This window comes from Macaca mulatta, chromosome 10 (assembly GCF_049350105.2).
Source record: "Macaca mulatta isolate MMU2019108-1 chromosome 10, T2T-MMU8v2.0, whole genome shotgun sequence".
In the NCBI taxonomy this organism is placed as follows: Eukaryota; Metazoa; Chordata; class Mammalia; order Primates; family Cercopithecidae; genus Macaca; species Macaca mulatta.
This window is the reverse complement of record NC_133415.1, coordinates 58089694-58100249: the sequence shown is the minus strand read 5'-3', so window position 1 is coordinate 58100249 and position 10556 is coordinate 58089694. Positions and strand designations below refer to the sequence as shown.

At 43.2% G+C, this 10556-nt stretch overlaps 1 long non-coding RNA gene across 1 annotated transcript; it reads right to left on the bottom strand.

Annotated features, from left to right (window-relative positions):
- Positions 1-7393: 7393 nt before the first annotated feature.
- LOC144331546 (uncharacterized) lies at positions 7394-9561 on the bottom strand. The gene is made up of 2 exons (XR_013398815.1): positions 8322-9561; positions 7394-7693 (listed from the first exon to the last, which is right to left on the bottom strand). It is a non-coding gene; the product is annotated as an uncharacterized LOC144331546 (long non-coding RNA).
- Positions 9562-10556: the final 995 nt, after the last annotated feature.

The window sequence follows — 10556 nt, the reverse complement described above, 5'->3', positions numbered from 1 at the left end:
TCTTTTTCTTTTTTCTTTTCTTTTTTCTTTTTTTTCTTAACTCATCAGCTATTTTCAGTGTAATTTATGTGTGGTCCAAGAAAATTCTTCTTCCAATGTGGCTCAGGGAAGCCAAAAGGTTGGACATTCCTGTGCTAAACTATTCATAAGGGATCCACCCTATGATCCAATACCTCCCACTGGGTCCCACCTCCAACACTGGGGATCACATTTCAGCATGAGATTTGGAGGGAACACACATCCAATCTCTATCAGGGGTATGTGCCCATCATTGAGACAGGCTGTAGAGTATGCACACTTTCAAACGGGTCCTGTCATATTATTTTCTGAAATGTTTAAAACCATTTAATTTCCCATCCATTGCCCATAAAGGTTGTTTTCCTCATATCCTCATCACTCAGTGTTATCTAGGATTCTTAAATTTTCTAAACAAGCGGTGAAAATACAGATCACATTTGTGCACATTGCATTTGTCAATGTATCGGATTTTTTGGCCCATTTTGCTATTGAGTTTACTATTGTCTTTGTTCATTTGAATATCAATCATATTCACTTTGCCCTAAGCAGTGTCAACATTTTCTATTATTGTCATATGTCTGATAACTTTGTATGCCAGCTTTTATTGAAATGAGTCTTTATGATTGTTATACTTATTCTAAAGTGTTTGTATTTAATTAAATTTGTTGGATTAGTATATATTTTATTAAACTGGAACAACAAGCCTAAATCTATGTTTTGTTGGGTTCATTCAGATTTAGAATTCAGATAACTTTTTGATGGATAAATTATTTGTATCATAATGAAGAATGGCTATCATAATGCAATATGATCATTTCTGCCAATGCTTATTGTTTTGTAGTCTACTTTGTTTATGTGGTCAGGAGGGCAAGACCTGAATGACCTTGACCAACTCAGCGTTCTGGACCTCCTAGTCCTCAGAATGATTTTAGAATGTTCCAAGAAGACAATATCCTGAGATGGGGAGAAACTGTCTGGGACAGTCTGGACTCTGTCCTTGTTTTTCCTAGAACAGGATATTCCTGCAATTCTTAAACTCCAAGAACCAAGGTGCACATGGGGTGTGAAACCTGGGGTGGAGCACTCAGGGGTTCCTCAGCTGCAGTACACAGTGGGGCATGCGCAAAGGAGACTCTGTCAACCCTGGGCAACTTTTCTGACCTCAAGGGTCAGGCTTGTCATCATAGAACTTAGGCTTTTGCTGATTCTTCCTGCTCCTCTGTTAGTAATAAATGTAGTTTGTCTGATTTACTGTGTGAGCATTCTTCTGTTTCTGGCAGCTTGGTTTATATAAAATACCTCCTGCTAGACCTACGAATCTATGCAATGTGGAAGTGTCATAGAGGTAAATAAGTAACTTAACTGAGTTGAAAACTAACATACATAACATGGGGCCACTGCAGCAAGGGGCAAAATGATCCTGCCAAAACATCAAATGTGACCATTCCAGACATATTTTGGAAGAAGAAATTGGATACTGAAACTCAGAGAGATCTGAAGATCTTATCCAAGCCAGCAGGAGGCTAATAAAGCCAGGGAATTCCACTGTACTCTGATTCAACAGTACAAGCTTCATCTCAGAGAAGAGCAATGCAATGGCACCAGTGATCAGACTAGGGAGACCCTCTGCCATAGAGAAAGCAGAGGTCTAGAGAATAGCATGAAGACGATAAGCGACTCCAGATTCAATTTCCCTTTGCCTTGAGGCCACAGAAAGCCCAAAGCATGTGAACATCTTCTTGGAGGCATTTAACTAAAAGAACAATTGAAACTTGAAGAAAATGTGAGTCAAAAGTTAAATTTAAAGATATGTTACTTTCTCCAACCCTCCCCCACCAATTCACCACAGGATGAGTCTAGTGAGATAAAGCATGTCATTTATACAAAATACAGAAGTTTTATGTTCTTTATGTGAGCAGAAATACGTTCAAATTTTACTCAATAAATGTGTTTTGTTTTACTACTAGAAATAGTAATTTTCACTTGGTCATTACTTAATTTTATAATTATCTTTATTTAAATTTGTATCAGCTCACTCCCGGGTATCTACCTACAGGAAAAGAAGTCATATGAAAAAGACACATGTACACACATTTATAGCAGCACCATTTGCAGTTGCAAATAATGTGGAACCAGGTTAAATGTCTATCAGCCGATGAATAGACAAAGAAAATGTGTTATAGATACACCATGGAATACTACTTAGCTCTGAAAAGGAACCAAATGATGGCATTTGCAGCAACCTGGATAGAGTTAGAGATGATTATTCTAAGTGAAGTATTTCACGAATAAAAAAACAAATATGATATGTTCTCACTTACAAGTGGGAGCTAAGCTAAGAGGGTGTAAAGGCATAAGAATGACATAATGGACTTTGGGGACTCGGACAGAAGGTTCGGGGGTTAAGGTACACACTGGGTACAGTGTACACTACTCGAGTAATGGGTACAGCAAAGTCTCAGAAATCACCACTAAATAACTTTTCTATGTAATGGAAAACCACTTGTTTTCCCAAAACTATTTCAATGTAGTAATATATATGAAAATCATCATTCTTAGCAAACTATCACAAGAACAGAAAACCAAACACCGCATGTTCTCACTCATAGGTGGGAACTGAACAATGAGATCACTTGGACTCGGGAAGGGGAACATCACACACCAGGGCCTATCATGGGGAAGGGGGAGGGGGGAGGGATTGCATTGGGAGTTATACCTGATGTAAATGACGAGTTGATGGGTGCTGACGAGTTGATGGGTGAAGCACACCAACATAGCACAAGTATACATATGGAACAAACCTGCACGTTATGCACATGTACCCTAGAACTTAAAGTATAATAATAATAATTAATAAATAAATAAAAAGAAAATAATGAATATGATAGTCTTGAGGTGCAACATTCGCTGGGTTTCATATGGGAGAAAAACAGCTAAAATCAAACACGTGGACAGGCAGTCAGAACATTGTCCATCACATACATAGTAAAATTAATAGGAGGCCAAACGTTCAGGAGGAGAGTCCATTTGGAATAGCCTGCACCTGCAGTGAGGATGTATGCCATAGGGCACACATAACTCATGTTAGGGCGAAAACGTATAATTTTACTCAATGTGAAAACATCTTCGGAAATAGCTCACTCCATGCTGTCCAGATGCATTTCTATACTGTAGAGACTAAGAATAAGAGTCATCAAAGTGGAAAAACCTCTGCCCCGCTCCAAGTTCTGTTTCACACAGAAGTACTACTACTAGAGGGAAAAGACATACATGTCCCAAATGAGGGAAATCCTTTACATATCAGTCATTTCTTATGAGACATATGAAAATTCACACTGGATAAAAACCGTATGAATGTAACAAAAGTCAGAAAGTCTTTAGATATTCCCTACACCTGAATAAACATTTAAGAAAGAGCATTCAGAAGAAGCCCTATGGATGTAAGGAATGTGGGAAAGTCTTCAGCAAGCCTCAAATATGCACATATAAGAAGCCACGCTGGGAAAAACAAAAAACAAAAAAAGAAACCCTATTGATGTGACAAATGTGGAAAAGACTTTGCAAAGTCATCAGAATTAAAAGTCACCTTAAGGTTTACAATAATGAGAAGCCCTGTGGGTGAAAACGGGGAAATCATCATTAATTTTTTCACCATACTCAATATGAGAGGAGGACATACTGGAAGAGAGCTCATTGAGTTAACATGCGTGAGAACGTCTTACCTGAACTCTCGTATCTTATAGAAGTGTGAAAAGAAACCCTCTGAAGGTAAAGTCTATGGAAAGCCTTTGATCTTCATTCATCTTGAGTACCTATTTGTTCTCACACTGGAGAGAAGCTGTGAAAGTAAGGAATATGAAAAAAAGCCACAGTGTTGCCTCAGACTCATAATTCATACAAGAACTCACACTGCAGAGACTGCTTGTGGAAGTAAAAACTGTGGAAAAGACCTCTTTAAACACTTATCCCTCCTGTTGCACAAGATTCTATGCCCTGGAGGGAGACTACAATGGGAATAAACATAAGAAAATTTCAGTTCCAGCTCTTCACTTATTGGACATGAATGAGCACATAGTAGGACTGAAGCACTGTAAAAACTTTAACAGTGTTGCCATTATCATTGTCTTATCCTTCAAGTAGAACCCAAATTCATACTTTTCTAGTTTTTCCTTTCTTACAAAATGGTATAAGGTGACAAATATCAGTCTTAGCACCCTTTCTGCTCTGCCAGGTTAATGTTGCTATGTAGTAGCTTGGTTACAATTCACTCACACATGGTTTCATTCTCAATGTGAAGCCCTATCTGAGCTCCATTCACTTTAGATTCAGAATTCATCTCCTCCATGATACCTTCTTTGTCAGTTTGTTTTTCTTGGTCACAATTTGACTACATTATGGTCACATTATGTGGTTTTAATGGTGCCGATTTGGTGTACCTGTTACGACTTTCATTTTGGTGTAATGGGGTCAATTCTGTCCATTTCCCTGCTATACCCATGATTCTCATCTTCTTCACTAAGGGAACATAGAACTTTTTACAAGGAGCACTGTTGAAATGCCTTTATTTATGTCGTTATCCTTATTTTATTATTTAATTTAATTTTTTTTTTTTTTTTTTTTTGAAAAATGGTCTCACTCTGTCTCCCAGGCTGGAGTGCAGTGGTATGATCAGAGCTCACTACAGGCTTGAACTCCTGGGCCGTTGTGATGTCCCAGCTCAGACTCCTGAGTAGGTAGGAGTGCAGGCATAACAGGTGTGCACCACCACGCCAAACTTTTGTTTGTTTTTGTAGAGACTGAGTCCCTTTATGTTGCCTGGAATGGTATCAAATTCCTGGGCTCAAGTGATTCTCCCACCTTGGCCTCCCAAATTGCTGGAATTACAGGCATGAGCCACCATGCCTGGCCCTGATTAATGTCTTTAAATGAGTTTCCCAGGTTTTCTCATAACTGCAGTGAGCAGAGCTTATAGTCCTGAGCAATGTGAAATGCAGAATTCACTGGTTTAGATTTCTGAAAATCTGTTTGGAAATGGGAGAGTTATTGTTACTCTTTTCTTTTAACCAAGTTCCCTTTGCTCTTTCTGCTCACTGCTCTCTGGAAATAGGATGAAATGCCCAGAGTCAGGTTAAGCAACTTGAAGACCCTTGGAATGATGGTCCCAACAACAAAACCTTCAATATACGAGATTTCTAACTCCCCAAAGGCATGTTGGGTATCCATGGCTGACCTGGACTCTTTCTGGACTTGTTTCATGAAACTAAGACTTAATAGAACTAGGAAACATTTTAGGAGTGATATTTATAACAAATTGAATGATAAACCTAAAAATGAATAAAACAAAATACAAAAATAAAGAGAATAGAAAAAATGGGCTTAGATGCTGATTGGCCACAAATCCTTGGCTCTCACCCCCATGGATGCCACACCTACTGTGACGCTTGGAGGGCTGGCAGCCATCACTCAAGAAATCAGAACACAGTGGCTTCTACTGCAGCATCAGGGAGCAAAAACTAAGCCAGTCAGCTCTCAAGAAACATACTTATGTGTGTATGTGCGTGTTTGTGTGTGTGTATATATATATGTGTGTGTGTGTATGTGTGTGTGTGTATATATATACACACACACACGTGAGATAAATTTTTTCAGTGACTTTGACATATCTCATGCTAAAACGATACAATGAATTAAAACTAGTGCAAATTTCTGGCAATAGAACATTATCTCCCCATTACTTATCCAGGGCATTGAAAATTGGCCCACATCACAGATCCTTAAGTCATTCTCTGAATTATGAGGCGAAAAGAGGAGAACAGACAGAACTCCATGTATCTTGCATTCACAGGTCTGAGTGCTGCGTCTACATGATCCCTCTTGGTGCTTGCCATAACCCTGCAAGAGAAAAGTAAAAACTCAAACACACACTCACACACAGACATACACACACACATGCTCAAACACAAACTAGAAACTACAGAACAAAGAAAGCATTGACAACTAATAGAAGCATAGTGCTGGCCAAGCAAAGTGGCTCATGCCTATATTCTTAGCACTTTAGACCAGGAGTTCAAGACAAACCTGGGCAACATAGGAAGACACCATCTCCACAAAACATTTTCCTAGATAAACATCATTTTTAAAAAGAGGTATAATGCCTAAGGGCTTAGGGAAGCAATACTCCTATGGCTGTGTAGTAAGCAGCAGGCAAAGTTGCTTGTCAGAACAAAGTGGTAGTGATTCCAGGCTTCCTTTGCACACTTAGCCAGGAGACTGGCGAGCTCAGCACTGCCTGAGTTCACTTTACCCTTCTACGGCTCTAAAGCTCTGGCAGGTGGGACCTAAGCATAAGAGAAAGTGATATTACACAGGACTCTCTTGACCTCATGTGATGGAAACCTAACTCGATCCAGCAGAACATTGAGTTAATTCGCTCTAATTACTAAAAATGTCCATGAGTAGATGGGCTTCTGGCTCAGTGGGATCAGGGGTCAACTAACATCAACCAAGGCTCATTCTGTCCCTTCATTTTCTGTGTCAGCTCTGCTTCTCAGGCAGGCTATTTTGAGAGAGCAGCAAAAAATGGCCCCATAAATTTCATATCACTTACTTCCTTGGAAAATGCTATGCCAGTAAAAAGAAAGCACCTCATTCCCAGCAGTTTCATCAAAAGTGCAGGGATGACTTTCATGAACCCAGTTTGGATCACACGCCCACTCCTGAATGAATTACCCTGCTGATCTGACTGCCCAGGGTGGGTCAGCACCTCCCAAATCCCATGGACTAGTATTGAAAGAGTGGTCCTCCCATGTGAAAAATGGAAGGACAGTACCAGAGGAATATGGGCGGGAGGGCCTCATCTCTAGATAAAAAGTATGAACGTATTTGTGTTCTTCATACACTCATTTATATGGTCACTGGGAAGAAAATGAGAAAACCTCACACACGACTTTCTACAGGCCTCTGTGCTTTGTTTCCAACACTGAGCTGTGAGAAATTTAATTATTAAAACAAAACTTTGAAAATAACAATTTGGGACAATGGGGACAGTTAGCTGATGCAGCACAGGTGAGCAGTTCTTTTGTGCCCATGAGGACACAATTCCCAGGAGGCCGCCTGTGGTCTCCTAGGACAAGTGTGTGGGCACCCACAGGCTGCAGTTCCACCTTTCCCTTCCCTGGACTCTCAGGAAGACAGGAGTTCTGGATTCAGCTGAACTGAGTTCAAGTTCAGGCTCTGTGACTCACTGGCTGTGGAATTCTCGGGAAATCACTTACTCTTCTTGAGTCCCATATCATCCTTGGTAAAAGGAAGACGTATAGTAATTGTTAGGTTTTGAAGGAAAGGCGGGGGTTAAAGAAAGACAGAGAGACAGTTGGCAGCTTCAACAGCAACTTCTTTATTGCCAGCAAGACCCTGGGGAGGATTAAACCAGCTTAGTGCTGGCACAACTGCTGCTCACAGGCTGGGGTAATCTTGGGACTGGGACGGCGGGGTCTGGGTGGTAGAGCTTGTTGCTCAGCAGGATATGGCAGGGATGTTCCTGCAGACAGACTATGGAGCCTTTGCCCGGGACGATGTGATACGGATGTTTCTGCAGTAAGGCAGACAGGAAGGATGTTTCTCATGGCCCGAGTTCCCATGGAACGTTTCACTCTGACCAGGGTCTGCAACATGGCTGGAGGTTTACAACATGGTACAGGTTAGACTAACAGTAACATCTCCCAGGTAGACAGTTCTACAAAGTAAACTTCCCTTGAACATCTACACTCTACCAGACATGGTGTGGGACCCAGGTCACAGGAGGAACAGGACAGATGAGGTCCCTGCCATCCTGGTGCTCATGTCTGACACAGGAAGCTAATAGGTCATAAGACCAGGTCAGATGCTGGTGGTAATGAAAGACATTACCAGAGTGAGATGAGCTAGAAAGAAACGGAGGGAGCTGTTCCAAACACAGTGGCAGGTGGAGACCCCTCCAAAAGGTGACTTTTGAGCAGAAACCTGAGAAATGCCCGACCAGGGGAAAACCTAGGGTAAGGTCCACAGAAACAACTGCTGTGGAAGGGGAAAGCGTGTCATCATCCAAAACCAAGGGAGGAGACCCACAAAACTCCACTCCTATGGAGCAGAGGGGCCTGCAGGGAGAAACAGGATTCTGCTGCTCATGTGGGTATCTGCTTCCCAGCAGGAAAGGGGACCATGCAGGTTAGAGGGGCTAAGTGAATCCTGGGCTGTGGGGTTACGGGAGCCGGTGCTGACTCACTGTTGGAGGTGAGCCACAAGAGGAGGCTTAGAACCCCTACCTGCAGCCTCTCCAGTCTAATAAGGAGATTGTAGCGTGGTCAGTGGCGGTATCCGGAGACCGTTGAAGGGCACACGGAGTGATACCTCCTCTGGCCTCCACTCTCAGCTGCAGATTTTCCGAGTTCCTGGAACAGCTTCTCCGTGGCCCCATCAAAATGGAGGGTGGTGACAGCACCCACAAGATGCTAACACCGGGGCCCTGTGCCATACCACCTGCTTCCCTTGGCCCTGCCCAAACCTTTGTAAACAGCTTTCTCTTCATGACCCTTCAGTCGCTTCAAGGTCCCTGCCAGCACCTGACTGCTACATTCCCCAGAGGGACCAGGCTCCTCGGCACAGGAGCTGAGGTTTGTACAGGCACAGAGGAAACACTGTCCCAGCTGTTGGAATGGAGTCAGGAGTGGAAAACAGAATGCTTGTTCTCAATGCTCAGACTTACCAATTGTTTCATTTCATCACACCAAGGCTGTGTGGCATTTTGAAGCAGAACTAGTAATCTACATAATTACAAATTATGTTCTTAAAAGAAGCTGCTCAGTGCCATGCCTGAAACAAGGTGAAACTCCATGAGGAGATGTGTGAGAAGCCAGGGTGCCATAGTTACAAACCAGGACTCCAGGTGCAGACTGCTTGGTTCAAACCTGGACCAGTGGAATGAATTTTCCCAACTCTCCGTATTGCTCTTTGCCCCAGTTTTTCCATCTAACAACTAGAAGTAAAAACAAGGTTATTGTGAAAATTAAATGAATTGAAGTAAGCAGAGAGTGTCTAAAACAACACCCCCAGTCACACAGTCAGCACAGAGCATATTTTCCTTCACTACTCTTAATGAGATAAGAGTGAGTGCACGGGCAACACCCATGAGCCTGGGCTTTCTATGGCACAGGCATCAGAGATCCCACTTTTGAGGTCCTGCATACATTCTTTTGACGCTGATAAGGGAGGAGTCTCATGGGTGAGGAGCAAGCAACCACATTGGGGCCAGACAACCCATGGTCAAAGTTGAACTCCACCACTGTTCAGCTGGGTGACTCTGGGCAAGCGACTTTCCCTCTCATGTTCCTTTTTCATAAAAACTCTAGGACAGTAATTCGACTGCCAGTCCTTCCTTAGGGTGCGAATCTCAGGAAACACCGGTAGAGCCGTGGGGAACAGAGACAGGAAAGGAATGCAGCAGTTAACGGGACCTTCATCAAGAAAGTTTCCACTGTGGCAGCCAGGACTCAGCCCTGCCAGGTACCTCCGAGAGACAGCATAGAACACGCGCCTCAGAGTCATCTCACCCAGAGCAAGGGAGCTGGGGTATTTATCCACTGATACCCACCAGTGAAACCTCAGGGACCCTTCCAAGGTCATGATTCCTCCAGAATGTCCTGCCTGCACTGCAAGGGTCAGACCTGGGGTTGAGGGCAGGGCCCCTGACAGCACCTCCAACAACGAGCAGGAACACAGCCTGGTGTGGGGAGTTTCAGTGAGTCACTGATTCCAACACACACACACACACATACCTTCACACACCACACTCTAACACCAACACAGTGCATATGTATGTACACATACATGCACACATGAATGTTGTCCACTTAGATCCTGGTGACTCCATGGGATAGACGATAAGGCAGGAATCAGAGGGAAGAGCAAAATTAAGGGGAGTGAATGTCTTAAGAACAAAATGCACATTGAGGCAGAAAATCAAGGGGGAAGAGGAGTGGTCTGGACACCAAATGCCTGCTGGGTGGCACCTGCTCTGCACGCACTGTCACTAATTCTCCAAGCAGCCTCATGAGGTAGAAGAAATTCCCCTCAATTTACAGATGACAGAAACGTAGTTAAGAAAAGAAAACTGATTTTACCAGTGTCTCAGCAAGTTAGTGGGTGAAGGTATGGACTCCCAGCTCTCTCTGTCCACAAAGTCTACAAATTCTCCCTTGTTAGGCAGGCTGGATACCGGGCTCTGCTTCTGGACTCTGCTCCTTTTCCTGCTAGGCAATCATGGCAGAACTGGCAGAAACGTTATGCCCCTTCACCACCTGGAGCAGAGCCAATGAGAGGGGCTGGGGAATAGGCCATGAGGCCCTGCACCCTCCATTCATTGTCTTCGGATTGCGATCCCTCAGAACTCTTGCACCACGTGGTGGCAGCACTCTCAGTGTCTGGGTGTCTTCTGAGGTTGTACAGGATGCAGTGGAGGCCACTGGCTGTGCTGTCATATCCTAAGTGGCAGCCACCCAGTC